Source organism: Rattus norvegicus, chromosome 5 (genome assembly GCF_021556685.1).
Source record: "Rattus norvegicus strain SHRSP/BbbUtx chromosome 5, alternate assembly SHRSP_T2T, whole genome shotgun sequence".
In the NCBI taxonomy this organism is placed as follows: Eukaryota; Metazoa; Chordata; class Mammalia; order Rodentia; family Muridae; genus Rattus; species Rattus norvegicus.
In genome coordinates this window covers 822,165-841,487 of record NC_141538.1, presented here as the reverse complement: position 1 = coordinate 841,487, position 19,323 = coordinate 822,165, and the positions used below count along the sequence as shown (strand labels likewise).

General features: G+C 43.0%; 1 non-coding gene and 2 pseudogenes across 1 annotated transcript; all 3 read right to left on the bottom strand.

Annotated features, from left to right (window-relative positions):
* LOC148005534 (polyubiquitin-C-like) overlaps positions 1–19,323 on the bottom strand; it is a 1,830,776-nt pseudogene that overhangs the window by 1,136,603 nt on the left and 674,850 nt on the right.
* LOC148005547 (5.8S ribosomal RNA) lies at positions 7,442–7,594 on the bottom strand. Its single transcript, XR_015621518.1, has one exon. It is a non-coding gene; the product is annotated as a 5.8S ribosomal RNA (ribosomal RNA).
* On the bottom strand, positions 8,671–9,539 carry LOC148005546 (18S ribosomal RNA; annotated as a pseudogene; the record flags this gene model as incomplete).

The following is a 19,323-nucleotide window of genomic DNA, read 5'->3' as shown; positions in this document are numbered from 1 at the left end:
ACAAGGTAAGTATGCAAAATACGGTTTTATAGAATCCCTTGAAATGCATCTACTCCTATTTTTATTTTCTGCTCTATTCAGGTGTCTTTTATAATATCCACCTGCTTGTTACCTATGGAAAATTACAAACAAAAGCAAAAAAAGAAAACAATTCAGGTCTGTTATCATATCTTAAGCAAACATTCATCCCTCTAGGACTGGGAAATTGCTCAGAGGGTAGAAACATATGGACCTGGGTGTGAATATTCAGCATGTATACATAATGCCAGGCATAGGGGATAGCTACACATAACTATTACCTCTGAATCCTGAGGGCTCTCTGACCAGTTCTCCAATCCCACACTGAATTTCTAGTTCAACAAGAGAACTTATGTCAAGAACAGTGAACAGCACTAAAGAAGACGCTTGAAATCCTTCTCAGAACTCCAAAAACACATGCACAGATGGGTAAAGCCACACAGTTACAGGCATGCACCACACACTCACATCCACCAACATTCTTACAACACACAACACCACAGATACATAGAGAATGGTTAAGGGACTGCAGGATAATTCTTAATTTGCTGTTGTCACCCAGTATGTATCTTAGATACTGATAATAACCAAGAAAAGATTAAGCTGGAAGAGAGTTTATCCATAGTTTTAACTTTTGCTATAGTTAATTTAATTAAATGCTTTCGTAATTTTACACAAAATATTATATCCAGATTTATGGGATTGTAGAATCACCCAGAACAAAAACTTTTGAGCATGTCTGAGAGACATCAGACTGGAAGAGTTCTAGTGCAAAGGCCCTCCAGCCAGAAGCTGGAACCCAGATGCCCTTCAACAGAGGAATGGATACAGAAAATGTGGCATATTTACACCATGAAGTACTACTCAACTTTCCAAAACAATGACTTCATGAAATTCCTAGGCAAATGGATAGAACTAGGAAATACCATCCTGAGTGAATTAACACAGTTAGTAGATACTAGTCCAAAGCTTGGAATACCCAAGATACAATTCATAGACCATATGATGCTCAAGAAGGAGGAAGAACAAAATGTGTACACTTCAGTCCTTCCTAGAAGGGGGAACAAAATACTCAAGAGGGAGGGGAATATCGGGACACAGAGTGGAGCAGAGACTCAAGGAAAGGCCATCTAGATGCTGCCCCATCTGGGGATCTATCACATATGCAGCCACCAAACCTAGTCAGTATTGCTGATGCCAAGAATTCCTTATTGATGGGAGCTTGATGTGGATGTCTCCTTGCTGCCAGAACCTCACTGATATAGACAAGCATGCTTGAAGCTAACCATCGGACTCCATGGGGACTCCAATGAAGGAGTGAAGGAAGACTGAAATGGCTTGCAAACCCATAGGAAGAACAACAATATCAACCAACTAGACTCACCAGTGCTCCCAGGGATTAAACTACTAACCAAATAGTACTCATGAAAAAGCCTAATGCTTCAGTTGCATATGGAGCAGAGGATGGCATTGTCTGGCATCAATAGGAGGAGAAGCCCTTGGTCCTATGAATGTTCCTTTCTCCAGTGCAGGGGAATGGTATGCTATTGAGGTGCGAGTGGGTGGATGGGAGGAAAAGCATCCTCATGGAAGCAGGGGATGGGTTGTGGGAGAGTGGGTAACTGGGCAAGGGAATAACATTTGCAGTGTAAATATATAAAATATCAAGTTAAAAAATGTTACCACTGCTCTTAATAACCCTATATAAGTTTTTAAAATCCACTTGCCAAAATTCTTACTAATGCTGTTTTGTGTTCACACATGGACTATGATGGATTAACACCATATCTTCTCAATATTAGACATAACATCTGAATATGTGATTATTTATATCCATTTTTTGTTCAAGAAGAATCCGATGCCAAAGAAAATTTCCTCTTTTTCATTAGCATGGAAATTATATTCAAAATAAGCTAATAAAATAAAGGATACCTGAGTGTATACACATTCACATACATATTCATATATATGAATATGTGTGTATATATGTATACATGATGTAGGCCTCCTTCACAGGGCATCTAGGCCTTAACAGTTCCCTCAGGCCTACACATTGCATCTAGGCCTTCATGTTTTCCCTTGACCTTTAACAGACAGCAGCTTTGCCCTCTGAGCCATCAGTCTACCGAGGAATTCATAGAGAAACCCTGTCTGAAAAACTAGGGGAGGGAGACAAACAGATTAACAGATTGATTGCTCTCTCTCTCTCTCTCTCTCTCTCTCTCTCTCTCTCTCTCTGTGTGTGTGTGTGTGTGTGTGTGTGTGTGTGTGTGTGTGTGTATTCAACTGAGGAGGCACTGGCAAATAAATGTTTGCCCCTCCTCTGTAAGCCAGGCCACCCCAATACTGCTTTTCCTTTTCCTTAGTTTGTTTGGTTTATTCCAAGTTAATTGTATCTGTTTCTTTAATTTCCTCTTCATTTCTTTAGTTGAGTCAGGGGTCTTTGCACATAAGCCCTGGAAATCAGTACCTGGATCAGGTCTGCAGCCTGCTCACAGGGTTCTACCCACCTCCACCACTCAAGTGATGCAATAAAAGACATGCAGCACCGCACCTGGCTTCTTTTCACTGTACATTTACTTTAGTTCCAATGTTCATTCAGGTCTGAGAGAGGAGGGAGGGAAGGAGGGAAGAGAGACAGAGAGTGACAGAGAAACAGTGACAGAGAGGGAGAATTGTAGGTTATTGTTCCATCGCTTCAATCACTGTCTGTTGTTAGCCATCTTGGCAACCATGCCCCGAAACCCTACCTTGGGTAAGATCAAGCATAATGGCAGCAACCATATAACTCCTGCTTAGTCGCACTGAACACCCCAGTCATCACTACCTGTGGAGAATTGTAAGGGGGCTCCTCTGATCTAGAGAGTAGTACCATTGAATGAAATGAGAAGCACAACAAGCATTATTTGTTTTGAAATATAAGACGTGGAAAAAACTATATGTGTGGATTTACTGACAGAAAGACAGAGAGACAGAGAGACAGACAGACAGACAGACAGACAGACAGACAGGATGGACAAGACAGAACAGGACAGGACAGGAGAAAAAAAACAAAAACACAAACAAAAACTCAAACTGGAAGTCCGGTTCCAAATAGTCTCTGTCTGCACTGTCGCTCTAGAGTTGGTGGTCCAGCTTATAAAAGCTTATACATGGATGGTTTTGGGAAATGCTGCTGGGTGTTCGGTTTAGGTCCAAGAATATTGCGGGTAACTAGACAACAAAGAAAGCAGTTAGACTGACTTCTACAGTGTATGGTTTCTGAGTGTGTTATCACACAGAAGAACCTAACAGGATATGTAATGAATTCCGGCAGTAACAGCAGAAACAACTAATGAGAAAGTGTCCTTATAATATTAGTAACTGCAACAAAATGGCAGACTAGCTAGGTAACAGTTACCTAGCCATTAACTAATCTGAAATAGGCCTTCTTCACATTGCATCTAGATAGGCCTTCCTATCTTCCTCTCCAGTGCTGAGACCAAAGTGAGATCAAACTCATGCATCACCATGGGTGCCTTCCTTTTCATTTTTTTCTTTCATCCTAGGAAGTGTGTAGGTGTGTGTGTGTGTGTGTGTGTGTGTGTGTGTGTGTGTGTGTGCGTGTGTGTGTGTGTGTGTGTGTGTAGATAGAGAGAGAGAGAGGGAGAGGGAGAAGGAGAGGGAGAGGGGCAGAGGGAGAGAGAGTGCTCTAGAGAGAGAGAGAGAGAGAGAGAGAGAGAGAGAGTTTAAAATCAGCACTCAAGACTTTTTTTCTTCATATCCCTATCCAAATCCCCCCAAACCAGTAGTAAAGCCACCAGCACCAGAGACAGAGGAAGATGAAATCTCTAGTCTGAAAAACTAGAGGAGGGAGATAAACAGATCTCTCTCTCTCTCTCTCTCTCTCTCTCTCTCTCTCTCTCTCTCTCTCTCTCTCCTCTCTCTCTTCCTCATAATTTGTTAAAGTGTTCCCTTTGTGCTGTGTGGATTCTACTTTATTAAGCAAGTTTCACATCTTACTAGCTCCAAAGAGGAGTCAACAGTCTCTTGGCGTGCAGGCAGTTGTTGCCTTCTTTAAATATTTTTTGGCGTGTTTGTTTGTTTGTTTGTTTGTTTGTTTGTTTCAAAACCCAGGGCCTGCCTTTGTTCAACAGATCCAAACCCAGTTCTCCAAGGGAAAAATGGAGTCAAATCTGAAGTCACTGGCATTTAAGTCATCTGCCATTGACAGTCATAGGAGATGGGAATATTGTGCTTTCTCCAATGGAGATTCACCTGGGTATGCATCAACCACATATAAGGGCAGGCCTGGGGTAGAACAGGGTGGTGGATGGGGAGGAAGGATCTGGCAAGAGCTCTGCGATGGGAAACTATGATCAGAATGTCGCACAGAAAACAAAATTTGTACTTTAAAAAAAAAAAAAAAAAAAGCTCCCGATATCTATCCAAAAAGGAAAGGAAAAAAAACCGACAGCAGAACTTTACTAACTACAAATGTTCCATCTCCCTGTATCCAACCACTCCACTCCCAGATAGGTAGATGATAGTTTGCACTTCTGTCCCAATTGTGCTATCGAGATTAATAAAAGGGAAACCACCTCTGTGGTTATGTTTTACACACACGAAATAAAATAAAAGGAGTGGATAGACGTGCCTGGCATTTTTAAGATGCTCAATTTCTTTGCAAGCTTCATTTTGTTTCATTCTTTTAAAGGTTTATTTATTTATTTTCATTTATATGGGTATACTAAAGCCCTTTTCATATACACACGGCAGTAGAGTACATGGGATATCCCTTTGCAGAAGGTTGTGAGCCACTATATGGTTTCTGTGGAATGAAACTCAGGAACTCTGGAAGAACAGAGCAGTGAGTGCTCTTAACCTTGGAGCCATCTCTCCAGCCCTTCACAAGCTTTATTTAACTAAACATTAAACATGAATCAGAAATGCCAAATCTTGTAAATATGGTCCAGATTCAGCCTTACTTAGAAATCCAGAGCTGGCAGGGCGAGGCTGGGAGTGAGCAAAGGGAGTCTTCCTCTTTCCCTGAGGGTGTGCTATCAATTCCATTACCATTTCCAAACAGCTGGGTGTGAGTCTAAGTGGTTTTCTTCAGTCATTTGCCATGAGCCAGAGCACTGAAAGGACAGCGAGGGATCAGACATTCACACTGAAATCATCACTCACTGATTTCAGGCAGAAAACTTGCCCCCCCCTAAAGAGGCACCGCCTGGCTCAGCGCTGAAGCAAAGCATGCTAGGGCAGCAGCAGTATTTCCTGGACAGTCCTTCAGGGACATGCACATTCTCCAGCCCCACCCCACCCCACCCCCTCTCAGCTAGCTCCTGTCCACCCCTCCCCCTTCCCCCACATACAGGGAGGAGGCCTTGTGTGTGTGGAGGGGGGAGATGGAAGTATCTCTTGAGAGAGGGTTCGGGTCTCCCAAACAAATAAATAACTAGAATCTTCATTTATTTACTTCATTTCATCGAGCATACCGTGGAAGAGGGAAAAGGAACAGGGAAACTAGGCCAACTGGTAGAGCTCCTTTCATTTTGTTTCAAAAAGGAAAAGCCAAAGAAACAACACTCCCTGGTTTTCGTGAAAGGAACATAATGGGAAAAGTTGAAACTTAATACTTTGGCTTTTAATAAAAGGGCCAACAGATCTACCTCCTATTTGGTAAAAAAGAGGATAAAAAAACCACAGAAACGTTCTGTCAGCCAACTTCCCTTTAAACAGGAAGACTGTTTTTTTTAGACATCATTTTAAATACTTAAATATGTATTTGTGTGTGTGTGTGTGTGTGTGTGTGTGTGTGTGTGTGTGTGTGTCAGTCTGTCTGTCAGTGTCTTCTGTATGGAGAGGAGGTGCTGTAACACTCGGGACAGGGTGGTCTGGGGCCCCCAGGTGATACCGCGCCGCACCACCCTCCCCCCCAGTCACCTTCCCCGTAGGGCCTTCCCAGCGGTCCCTTAGCCGGTTTAGGCACACCGCCTTGGTGGAAGGGCGCCTGGCTGCGGCCCGTCGCCGAACATGGGGGGAGGGGCGGTCACCCACCAATCCCACCCCCCCCCCCCCCCGGCAGCACCTGCGCACCCGCGCCCGCCGCCTGAGCGCCCGCCGACCACCCTGTTGGGAGGAACGAGGACAGCGACGGCGGGACGCTTGGCGGGGGGGGGAGAAAAACGCGCAGGTGGAGGGGTCGGGAGGAACGGGAAGTGGGAAAGATCCGCCGGGATCACCCACACAGCCGAATGCCCGTCTCTGGGTTGAATCCTCTGGGCGGACTGCGCTGACCACACCTGTTTACCTCTTAACGGTTTCACGCCCTCTTGAACTCTCTTCAAAGTTTTTTTCAACTTTTCCTTACTGTACTTGTTGGCTTTCGGTCTCGTGCCGGTATTTGGCCTTAAATGGAGTTTACCACCCACTTTGGGCTGCATTCCCAAGCAACCCGACTCCAGGAAGATCTGGGCCCGGCAAACCTGGGCCCGCTACCGGCCTCACACCATCCAAGGGCTCGACCTTGATCAGATGGACTTGGGCCCCCACGAGCACTGCCGGGGAGTGGGTCTTCCATACGCCACATTTCACGCGCCACGGCACGCGACGGGGATTCGGCACTGGGCTCTTCCCTGTTCACTCGCTATTACTGAGGGAATCCTGGTTAGTTTCTTTTCCTCTGCTGAGTAATATGCTTAAATTCAGTGGGTCGCCACGTCTGATCTGAGGTCGCGGTTGAGAGGGGAAGGAGGAAAGGAGGGCGCGCGTGGCCGCGGGCGGACGGACGGAGAGGAGAGCATGAGGGTGCCGGGGTCCCAGGCCGGGGCCTGCGACCTCTCTACCCCGGCCAGCTCCCACATCCCGGGGACAAGTCCCGTCAGCGCACGGACGCCGCAGCGTCACGCCAGCTGGCGCCCGAGCGGACGGGCCCCACAAGAGGGAGGGGGGGAGGAGAGGTACCTGAGACCAGCCCCGGCGGGTGCGTTATCCCCCATCCCCAATCCGACTCTGGCAGGGCAATGGTGGGTGCGTGGCAGCGGCAAATGCACGGACCCAGTGGGCGGGGCCCGCCTCCCACCAGACAGGAGGCGGGATGACCGACCCGGGCAACATGGCCCCTCTCGCGCCCAGGCACCTGACCAGCCCCCGCTGATGTGTCCCCACGATGGGGAGAGCAGGCGAGGACGGGAGCGAGAGCGCCGGAATGAGCAGGAATGAGCCACGAGAAGGGTGGCCAGCCCGCGGCGCCGGTGGACAGGGAGATCTAGGCCCACGCAGACCCACCGGGCGTGGACGACCGCCGGACGCCACCCAGTCTGAACTTCAGGAGACGGAGGGCCGAGGGGAGAGGCCCTGCGAGCAGAGTCCCAGCCGCGCGACGCCCCCCACCAAGGCAACGAAACTACAGGGGGCGTGGCAGCGATTGATCCTCAAAGGCCTCTCAGACAGGTGTAGCCCCAGGAGGAACCCGGGGCCTCAAGTGCGTTCATAGTGTCCATGATCAACGTGTCCTGCAATTCACATTAATTCTCCCAGCTAGCTGCGTTCTTCATCGACGCATGGGCCAAGTGATCCACCGCTAAGAGTTGTATCGGTATCTGGGGTGTGAGCGGACTCGTATGGGTGCTAACAAGAGCACCAGCTCTCCCGCACCCCCTGCTGAACCGGAAGAGAGGGGCCAACGGCGAGGTGGCTCCACCTCAGGCCGGCCAGTGGGAAACTAAAGAATACATGTGAAAAAAAAAGACAGGGTCGGGAACGGAAAGGAGGGACACACGGGACAAGGGACGCCGTGAACCCAGCACCCGGCAGCGGCCAGCCAATGGGCGGACAAGTCGGGCTCTCGGGCCCGGACCCCACGGGCGCCCAGAGGGGGACCGCGACACGGCCCCCCGACCACCGCCTCTGGAAGGGCCGGCGGCTGGAGGGGGCCCGCTGAGTCTCAGGGAGCACCAGGTGGAGGGAGGAAACGGGAATCCCTCCTGCGGACTACCGATGGGCAGTAGGGCGACCCCCTCCCCTGGGGTCTTTAAACTTTCGCGCCGGAACAGGACAGCTAGGTACCCGGACAGGAGCGGGGCGGACACGCGAGGCCCAGAAGGCGGGGCGGGCTGCGAGAGCCCACCCGTGGCACAGGCACCCCCTGCATGGGACAGAGACACCCCGGCACTTTCAGAGCAGGAGAGCTGTGGCAGAGGTGGGGCAGGTGCCGTGAGGAGAGGGAGCGGGTCCCGGCCACCGTGTACTGCGCCCCCCACCCCCCCCACCCCCCACCCCCCGTGCACACGAGATGAGATCATGAGCCGGTTCAGAAAGAGGCAGAAATGACCTCGGTATGCCGAGGGCCTTGGCTGGCCAGCAGGCAAGGGAGGTGCCGGCGGCGGAGGCAGCAGTGGTGGAGGCAGAGGCAGGTGCAAGGAGGCAAGGACATAGGCAGAAGAGCAAGGGAGAGAGAGAGAATTGAGGAGGTCCCTCAACGGACCATACATGACACCCTCCCCGCACCTCTCCTTAACGACCCCCGGCTTTCCCGAAATGCTCACTTGGCCGGCGGCCACGGCACATGCCATGAATGCGACCGGGACCCGGGGACGCGTCTCCCGGTGAGAGGAGGGACTTACACAGGCCCGAGAAAGGACCAGACACCCCCTCGGCCTTCTCCATTAATGATCCTTCCACCGGTTCACCTACAGAAACCTTGTTATGATTTTTACTTCCTCTAGATAGTCAAGTTCGACCTTCTTCTCAGCCCTCCGACAGGGCCATGGGCTGATCAGGCCTCAATAAACCATTCAATCTGTAGTAGGGAAGGGTGGTGTGTACAAAGGGCAGGGCTTATGACCGGCACTTACTGGGAATTCCTCGTTCATGGAGAATAAATGCAATCCCCGATGTCCATCACGAATGAGGTTCAATGGGTTACCCGCGCCTGCCTTTGTAGGGTAGGCACACACTGAGCCAGTCAGTGTGGCGCTAATGCAGCCCCAGACATCTAAGGGCATCACAGACCTGTTATTGCTCAACCTCCGGTGGCTGAATGCCACTTGTCCCTCTAAGAAGTTGGGGGACGCCGACCTCTCAGGGGGTCGTGTAACTAGTTAGCATGCCAGAGTCTAGTTCGTTATTGGAATTAACCAGACATATCTATCGCTCCACCATCTAAGAATGGCCATGCACCACCACCCACAGAATCGAGAAAGAGCTATCAATCTGTCAATCCTGTCTGTGTCCAGGCCTGGTTAGGATTCCTGTGTTGAGTGAAATTAAGCTGCAGGCTCCACTCCTGGTCATGCCCTTCAGTCAATTCCGTTAAGTTTCAGCTTTGCAACCATACTCCCCCCGGAACCCAAAGACTTTGGTTTCCCAGAAGCTGCTTGACTATCTTGGGAATAACACCGCCGCATCACCAGTTGGCATCTGTTTAGTTATGTACCCCCATTTGTTTTTCGTTTTCTTTCTCCATTTCTCTTTCTTTTCCTTTCATTGGGGGAGGGGATTTTTTAATTCACATTTTAAATATGATTTTCCTGATTTGCCCTCTAGAAACCGGCTATTATGTCCCCTCATGCCTCCTGTTCTGAGGGCAGTTCCTCACTCACCCACTCACTCCTTCCAACCTGCCCATTCTGACAGTTCCCTACACTGGGGCATCAAGCCTTGGGCATTTGCTCCCATCGGTGCCTGAAAAGGATATCCTCTGCTTCATATGCAGATGGAGCCATAGGCTCATCCTTGTGTATTCTTTGGATGGTTGTTTAGTCCATGGAAGATCGAGGGCAGGGGTTTGGTTGGTTGATATTGTTCTTTTTATGGGGTGGCAAACCCCTTCAACTACTTCAGTTCTTTCTCTAACTCCACTTTTTGGAACCTTGTTCTCAGCTCAATGGTTGACTGCAAGCATTCTCCCTTCTTCCCTCCCTCTCTTCTCCCCTCTCTCCCCACACCGCTCTATGTTTGTATGTTTGTGTGTTTGTGTGTCTCTGTGTATGTGTGTGTGTCTGTCTGTCTGTCTCCGTCTCTGTCTGTATTCTTTCTAAGTGAATGTCACTTTTCTTTTCTTAGATAAAGTGATGAGATAAGAGTCTTACCCAAGCAATGCAAATACGTCCTTTAGGCTGAGGCCAGAGTATTTTTTCCCTCTGTTCAACTATTTATAGACCTAATAACTAGGACCTTCTAGCCTCCATGTAATCCAACCTTCCAAGCTGACTGATTCAATATGGTTTCTCTTGGCATCTTCATGAGTTGTTCTGCTTGGACTCACATTAACTTGGACAATGTGTTACAATCTTCTGGATCCTTCTAATTCTCCAGCTTTTTCTGTTTTCCCCAGTGAATAGTTTGTTCTCTCAGAACCTGAATCTGTAAAATCATGTCCAGAAAGCTTCCGTAAACACATGCCACACAGCACAACTTCTCTTTCTTGCTCTACTTTTCTCTGTCTTTCTTTTGTCTATTTTTTCTCTCTTTCTCTACTCTTGTGTATTCTCTGATTCCTAAGCTGTTCTCATGTGAATTGGGCATATTTTATCTGTGATACATTCTGTCACTTTTTTCTTTGAATTACTACTTTATCAGGCCCTCAATTATATGACACTTTCAAACATGGCTACTTCCTTATATAAACTAACCTTACAATGTACAATCATTTTGCTAATATTTATCTACCTAGTTCTTACCTGGACCTATTGGTTGTAAAGAATTAACCTTTTAGGATGCCTATATTTATGGCAGAAACTTTCTGACCTGTCATATATGATGTCCTGTGTCTCAAAGATGAGGGTATTAGAATAAAATTATTGTACACATTTTCTAGAAGGTTGAAAGATTCAACTTGAGTCTTATTTTATGATCCCATTAGCAGCCATCAGTCCAAAACACAAAATCACTAAAACAAATCCTAGTTGCATCAGGTAGGGTGGGAAGATATCCCAGTGATTAAGCAGGCAGGAAATGTTAGAGAGACATGGGAAGAAGATTGTTTATTGGTCTATATTTATGGCTTGCTCAGCCTGTGTTTTTATAAAAGCTAGAACAATAAGCCCAGGAGTGGGACAACCTACAGTGAGCTGGGCCCTCCAACAAAATTATTGATCAAGAAAGTGCCCACAGGCTTTTTTATTGGACAATCTTATGAAGAGTTTTTTCTCAGTTAAGATTTCTTCTTCCAAGTTATCTCTAGTTTTATATCACGTTGATAAAAAACCTTCTTATATAGTTTGTAGGTGAGAGTTTGTGGGTGTATATCTCTAAGCTTATGTATTGTAGTGATATCATTAAAAATTTTACAAAAGAATGGCTAATAATAACCTGTGTGTGTGTGTTTCTTTAATCCCGCAGGTTTTCACCCGATTATCGGTACCGTGTCGGTGCTGGCATTGGGCACCGACAGTGTATGTCAGTGAAATTATGTGTGTATATGTGTTTCTGCATACCCACAGATATTATATGTATCATAATAGGGTATTAAGAGGACAATGTCGTAATCTAAAGAAATGTTTTAGATTGTAGCACACACCAGTATGAAAACATTCCTTTTTTGGCATGGGATAGCAATTCGGCTTGGAACAATAAATTATGAACATACTAGGAAGAGTGAAATAGCTCAGTAGGTAAAGATATTTGTTGCCAGGGCAGTTAACCTTGGTTTGGTCCTTGGGACATACACAATGGAAGGAGGAAATGAATGCCATTAATTGGACTCCGTCATCCACATGTGTGCAATCACATGCAGAAACAAGCAAATACTCAACTAAAAGAATCAGAAAATTAGAATTCTATAAATATAGGACTTAAAATATATGCATAAATTAAAGTAAGGAAATAGGTTGACATGAGATATGGTAAGAATTCTGTAAAGCTGATACATACTCAGACTTAGAGAAAGTATCCCTATACATATGTGTGTTCTGTTTCACCCCTTTCTGAAGCAAGAAAAAAATTACATACATGGAATTTCTGCATAGTATTACACAGCAACAGAACATACTATTGAGAATTAAAAGAAGAATACATATATAGTTCCTATGAAGGCAACTTGGTCTTGCAGAGATAAGCTAAACAACTCCTGGATACTATAAGTTCAGACTCATGAACATGTATTACTCAGATTGATGAATCAAAAAACTTAAATATGGGGCATGTAGATTCCAGAGACTTTTCCACAGTGGTATTGTGTAACCAGGGTGACCAGACAATAGCACTTGTATTTGTATCACTTAGATTTATAGGGACCTTTCCTTGCATGGTGGAGGAATAGGCATCTACACTGAAATGTACTATATGTAACTAGAGAAATAAAACAAAATGTTCTCCTTTATAACCAAACCAGGAATACTACTAGGAGATTCCAGGTTTCTTAGTCACATCGTGAAATAGAATCAAGTGACCTTGTTCCAATATGATATTCTTCATTCTTTCTGAGATATGAGGTAGAGGATGAAAGAAAATACCCCAAAACCTGGGTTTAGGGTAATATATTAGTTAAAAATGTCAAGTGTATGAGTCCAAGGGGAGCTGACATCCATCAGGAGTCCTGGAATACTTCCACTGGACTCTCCACAGTGGTTGCCTATGTAGGATTTAGTTGCTGAATCAGCACTCATTTTTCAAATGTAGAAGACATCAAAATATAGACAAGAGGGATCATCCTCATATTCATTTACAAAGCACCCCCACAAGTTTTCTATTGTCTTACTTGGAAAGGATAAATTTAAAAGAGTAAAACAATATTATTGTACTCAAGGAAAAAGCCTGTGTCAAAGAAACAAAACAACAATTAAAGGCAAAAGTCTATGTTTTTCAATAGAGTGACTATAAGGAAAAGAGGTACACTTTAAGCAGCCATTGTTATCTTCTTCAAATTTTTGGAGCATGGATTTTATAAAATGAGTGATAAGATAGAATAACAATGTAGGGTGAGAAGCTAATTGAGAGAGGAGCAGAAATTAAAATCAAAGCAGCTCAGAGCATCAAAGAAGCCTGTGGTAAAACCAAATCTGCAGCAACACAATTGTAAGCAATACCCATTATGGAAAAGTAAAAGACAATGCAAAAGGCACATTAATGTATATGATGGACACTTGTGTCAACTTGGATTTAGATGCCTCTAAATCTGGAGGGGTTTGTCTCCTATCGAGAAGGCAAAATGTTCCCCTTCAGAAATTTGAAGTAGATTGTATAATTTTACCCTCTTTGTCCTAGTAAAAAAAAAAATAAGGCCAGAAAATGAATTAAATTGTAAACGTGTGTATGTGGGGGCTGTGTCTTTATTAAATTATGTGTGAGTATTTGCATGTCTAGGGTTGCCTGTGGAGACTAGAAAAGGAAGAGTATTAGGTCCCTGAAACTGAAATTACCAGTGATTATGAGTCATCTTGTTCTTTGAATCTAACATGGGTCTTCTTCAAAAGTAGTACATGTTCTTACCTTCTCCGTCATCTCTCCAGTCTCCTGTAAAAATAAGTTAAAAAAATGATTTCTGTTGCCTAAAGACAAGGAGGCTGAATGAATATAATGATTCTGAGGTTATTTTTAAAGATGAAATTCATTATGATAGACAATGGGCATAATATATCTAAAACTAAAAAAAGATAAAGTGCAAACAATAAGGAACAGTGTGCTGTATGAGAGATGTTGCAGGGTAAAAAATGGCATGAAACTTTCTAAAGAGGCTTGAGTCTGCTTATAAGGTCGCAGTACTTTGTGTGTACATGTTTATGTGGGGGTACATATGTCTGCAGGTGCATGTCCACAGGTGTGAATAAGGAGGTCAAAGGTCAATGGATATCATTCTCAGTCACTCTCTACTGTATTGATTTTCTGACATGGTCTCAAGCTGACCATGGAATTACCAATATAGCTAGACTGGGGCTCTGTCAAGCCACAGGGTTTCTTTCTTCTCCATTTCACAGGCACCAGGATGATTAGCTTGGAACACAGTCCCATGACTTTTTACATGTTCTCTGGAGACTGCACTCAGATCCTCATGCATGTATCAGAAATAATTTAGCAGAGTTGCTACCTCTTTCTGGCAGTGGCCATGTAGCTGCTGCAAGGAATAGCATATGAGTGCTTCAGTGACAGGATTCTACTGTGGCAATTCCATAGAAACCACTTCTCAGTTGACAAGGTAAATTTGGTGGCCTTTATATTTAGTACCAAGTTTGCATGCCCTACAAGCTCTCCATTTCTTCATTGTACTGCATATAGTCATTATCAAAATTGTATCACTTCATCAGTCATGGACAAGGCCATCTGGAGTCACACTGACTTACACTGTGGATGATTCTACATTTTTCTGAAAACTCTTTCAAGGGATAAAATGTTCGCCACCTTTTTTTGTATCTATCAATCCTCCAGATGTTACCATAAATCCTGGGAATTTGAGACTTATAATCATATCTTTAGAGAAGTACCCAGTCACACTGAGCAAGTCTGTGTCAGTTGTGGAGAGAGGTAGGTCCTGCTTACAAAACTGTTTTTAAGAAGCTATATCTGATCAGTAGAGACATGGAAAATGCAGAGATTATGTTGGATTGATAGAGACTTGAAAATGGCTCTTAGAATGATTACATCTTACAAAGATCTATATATTAGAAAGATGTCTAGAAGATGTGCTTTGTAAAATGAACTTGTCTGTCTGCAATTAAAAGGGAATTATGATAGGATATAACTAGGTATAGTTTACCAACAAATGTTCAATTAGGCCTCTCACCATGCATAACTATGTAACCATGTTTGCTACCAGACTGGTATGTCTTCATGTTTACAGGACAAGCCTGGCCAGACATCTCTTTTGTCTTGCTGAAATTGTGCTTTTTAATGCAAAATAAGTTTAGGTGGTGACTGATTCAAGGAATGGGAGAAGGAGGAAGGGGAACTATTGGGGGATTTGTGTAAAGATAGAGCTTTTGAAATGTGGATATTATGATTTCTTTTAATAATGTAAGCAATGATATCACTGCTTGGGTAAGCACAATTGTCATTGTATAAATATAGAAGGCTCAAGTTATTTGTGGCCACTTGCCTGAAAATCAAAAGGTGGTCAGTGTCTTCACTTTTGTTAACTCCCCTTCTCCATCTCAGGACCTAAACATTATAGCTAGAACTGGCATTGATATCTTCTTGGTTCCTAAATTTTAATTTTTAAAATTTTTTATTAGATATATTTCTTTACTTACATTTCAAACATTATTCCCCTTCCCAATTTCCTGTATATAAGCCCCCATTCCCTCCCATCCCCCTCCCCTATACAGGTATTCCCCCTATACATCCAGTTTATCCCCCCTCCCCCATATTCCCCTGCACTGGTGGTCAAACCTTGGCAAGACCAGGGGCTTCCCCTTCCCCTGGTGCCCCAACAAGTCTATTCTCTGCTATATATGCGGTTGGAGTCCTGGATTATTCCATGTATAGTCTTTCGGAAGTGGTTTAGGCCCTGGAAGCTCTGTTTGGTTGGCATTGTTGTTTTGATGGGGTTGCATCCTCCTTCAACTGTTTCAATATTTTTTCTAATTCCCTCCAAGGGTGTTGTTCTCAGATCAGTGGTTTGCTGATAGCATTGACTTCTGTATTGGACATGCTCTGGATGTGTCTCTCAGGAGAGATCTATATCCGGTTCCTTTCAAGATGCATTTTATAACTTCATCCATCTTATCTAGTATACATATATACTCATACATATACATATATATACATATATATACACATATATACATAAACACATACACACACAAATGAGTATTTACAAACAGATAAGTAAGTTAGAGTACACTATTCTTTGTATTATTTTAGACTATCATATGTATTTGTGACTATGCTCACATAAAGAAAAACTATTATAAGTAACTAAACATCATTTAAAAGATGGTAAGACATAATACATATCTATATAAGCAATGGAAATGGAGAAAAGTGCACAATTACAGTGTGAAATTATCTCTTTAAATTGTTTTTAATGAGTTTTTAAATAACCATACCACTAACATTCAATTTAAGTCCCCAGGAATTAAATCCCTAAAGCATATTGTACCAAAACTGACATGGATAAATCCTACTTCATAGTAACTAGTAGTTTTTAAATAGGCAAAGACATATTTGTATCCATGAAAATACACAGTTTCAGGTAGCACAATTTAAATTTTCAATCTCCTCCTTCTTCTCCAGCCTGTCAACAGCCTTATTTTCAAATGTTTTCCTATTTCCCATCCTTTCCTTTTCACTTCCTCAGTCAGGTTCTTCCAATGAAATTTAGGTCTTATACGCAGTATTCCTGCTTGGCATAATCTTCTGTGAATATGTAAGAGATATACTCCTTTCCATGGTCCTTCCTCTTATGTTCATTAATGGACCTGGTGAAATTAAACAAAAACACACTAAGAAGTGAAATAAATGGTATAGTGACTTGTTTTCATATAAATCAAGGATGTAAGTACAAAATATTAATTTTAAATTAATAGGCTAAATAACAGTTTTGTGCTACAACAAATAAAAGCAATTTTTCAAAAAACAAAACTAAACAAACAAACAAAAAGCAAAAATAGGGTATGTTGCAAAACAAAGCAGGTGAGCCCTAAACTATGACATTTAGGAAGCAGATTTTGTTCTGACAATATTTCTGCCTATAGTAATGGAACCAAGATCATACATGGTTCAGAACCAAGAAGTATACCTTTTGAGTGTGCACAGTATTATAATCTGTATTGACAATAAATCAATATTACTTCCAGAATCCTATTTTAGCCGATATAAAGGTAGAGGAAGGAAAGTATGAAAATGGCGGCCACCACATTCTCAAAGCTGAAAAGGTAAGATATTCCAAAAACAGGTAGAAAACATTTACTGGGAGTCTAATCCTGATGCTGAATCTAAACAACCGGAAAAGAAAGTCATACACCAACATCTCTGATGACCATAGGTGCACAAGGCATTAATAAAATACATGTAAACCAAATGCAGTAACACAAACAGATTTCTCATCAGGTTTAAGGCAACTTCATCCCAGAGATGGAGGAAAGCGTCAATACATGAGAATTAACATAATCTACCACATAAGTACAAGTACCACCCTATGGCATACATAAAAGACCTTTGATAAAATACAGCCTCCATTTGTGAGGAAAGTCTTGCAGAGAATAGGGATACAAGGGATTTATCTCAACTTGATAAAGGCAATATACAGCAAAAGTCATCGAAAAGAGAGAATAATTCAAAGTACTTGTGTTGGAATCAGGACCAAGACAAGGATGTTCACTCTTCTCACTTCTCAACATACTGCTTACAGTGTTAGGTCAAGTAATTAAACAAGTCAAGGTAATGAAGCAAATACAAATGAGAAGGGAAGAAATCAATATATGTTTATTTTCAGGTTTTAAGATTCTATACATAAAAACTAAATCATAAGAAAAAACTCCTAGGGCTGATAAATATGGATAAATTTGAAAAACACAGAGTTAAAGCACAGGAATCAGTATCCTTTTTAATATACAAAAGACAAACACAGAAAGCAAGGGACAATACTATTCTCAAGAAACTAAAACAAAACAAAACAACAAAATACTTGAAATTAATATGACAAAGGAATGTGTGCCATGAAAACTGTAAAACACTAACGAAATTCACTGAACATATTCCTGCTTAAGAAACAGCTACAGGTGTTTCTTGCCCTCTTGCTAAGAGCAGAAGAATAAATAATACTCTGTTAGTACTCAGTGGCTTCTGGGATTTTCCTAACATTCACATCACCACAGAGAACCACAAACAAATAAGAAACCTCTTAAGTTATTGAGAAGCAAATCCCAAGCTTCATGCATTTTTCATGTAAATAAAATAAAACATATCAAGTTTAAAATGGAGATAGGATCTAGTATGTACCCCCCCCACCCCGATTACCACAGTCGTGTGGGTGTGACTCAGTGTGACAGCTCCAAGGACTATGTGTCCTGAGAGCTATGTGTCCTGAGGACTTGATGCTGTTGTGCTGTTATGGAGTTCTGCTCTGTTCACTGCCAGCATGTTCCTCATAATCTAAGAATTATGGGAAAATTCTAAGGTACCTCAAATCACTCACTGGCCAACATATCTGGCATTAACAATTGATTCCTTATACACATTTTTGCCCTCAGCTTCCTGATGAGATTTATTAAGAATTGCTCTTGAGTAGATACTCATTCTGAGGATTTAAAGTAGATATGACTGATTTTTATATAAGTGGTTAGATCTGTGAGTCTTTTAAGAATACTTTTTAAGGATAAATAATGAAATAATTACTCCTGTCTTTGTCTAGAAGAAAACTAAAACAATTACATTGCAATTTAATGATGCTTGAAAGATTTGGCTGGGATATATAAGTGATGGAACAAAGAATAAAGCACAAGGGTTAGGGCATCCATCAACTATGTGTATCTGTTAAGGCTTGTGTATGATGAGCTGGAACACTGTTCCTTCTACCATCAACTCTGTGTGTGTGTGTGTGTGTGTGTGTGTGTGTGTGTGTGTGTGTGTGTGTGCGTGTGTGTGTCTGTGTGTCTGTGTGTCTGTGTGTCTCTGTGTGTGTGTGTGTTTGTGAATTTTCTCTCTTCCCTGGTCTTTCTCACTGACCCCAAGGAGTTAAGAGTTCATAGGTTTTTCGCTGATCATAGAGAGTGCAAACCCCCCAGTAACTTAAGCTTTGCTCCCTCAGAAAACTGTCTGTTGAGTAACATCTCTAGTCGCTGGCTGCCTGTGGCAGCATCCCCATAGGGGTCTGGATCCGCCCCCATCAATAGCTTTAAGCACTGAACCCATCGGAAGGCTGCCTGCTTCATTTTACCCACCACACAGATGCCAACATTGGTCATCAGCAATGGTAGAAAATAATTTACTTTTAATTTAGAAGGAAATCGAGTTTCAGCTTAATTTTCTGTGTGTTTTCTTGAATGTATGTAACTGTGTCCGTGAACAGACGGACTGACCAGAAGGGCAGGTATGAATAGTTGTGAGGCGAGTTTTTCTTATTTGTAAAGACTGACAAATAAGGCCCCGCCAATGCCATTCAAATAAAAAAAGACAAAGAAAAAGAAAAAGAAAATGTAGCTTTCAATTTCTTATCATTTTATACCTCACAGAAGTTAAACATGACAATGCCTATTATTATTATTATTATTATTATTTTGTTTTTCACTAGAGGATCACTAGGGACTATTATGTTATTTAAAATTCTTTACATGGTAGTATAGATGAAGGACTCAGACTAAAATATTTCCTTTGTAATACATATTTCATATGTGGAAATTGTAGAACTGACCTTCTAGGCTTAATCTTTCTAAAAATATAAAA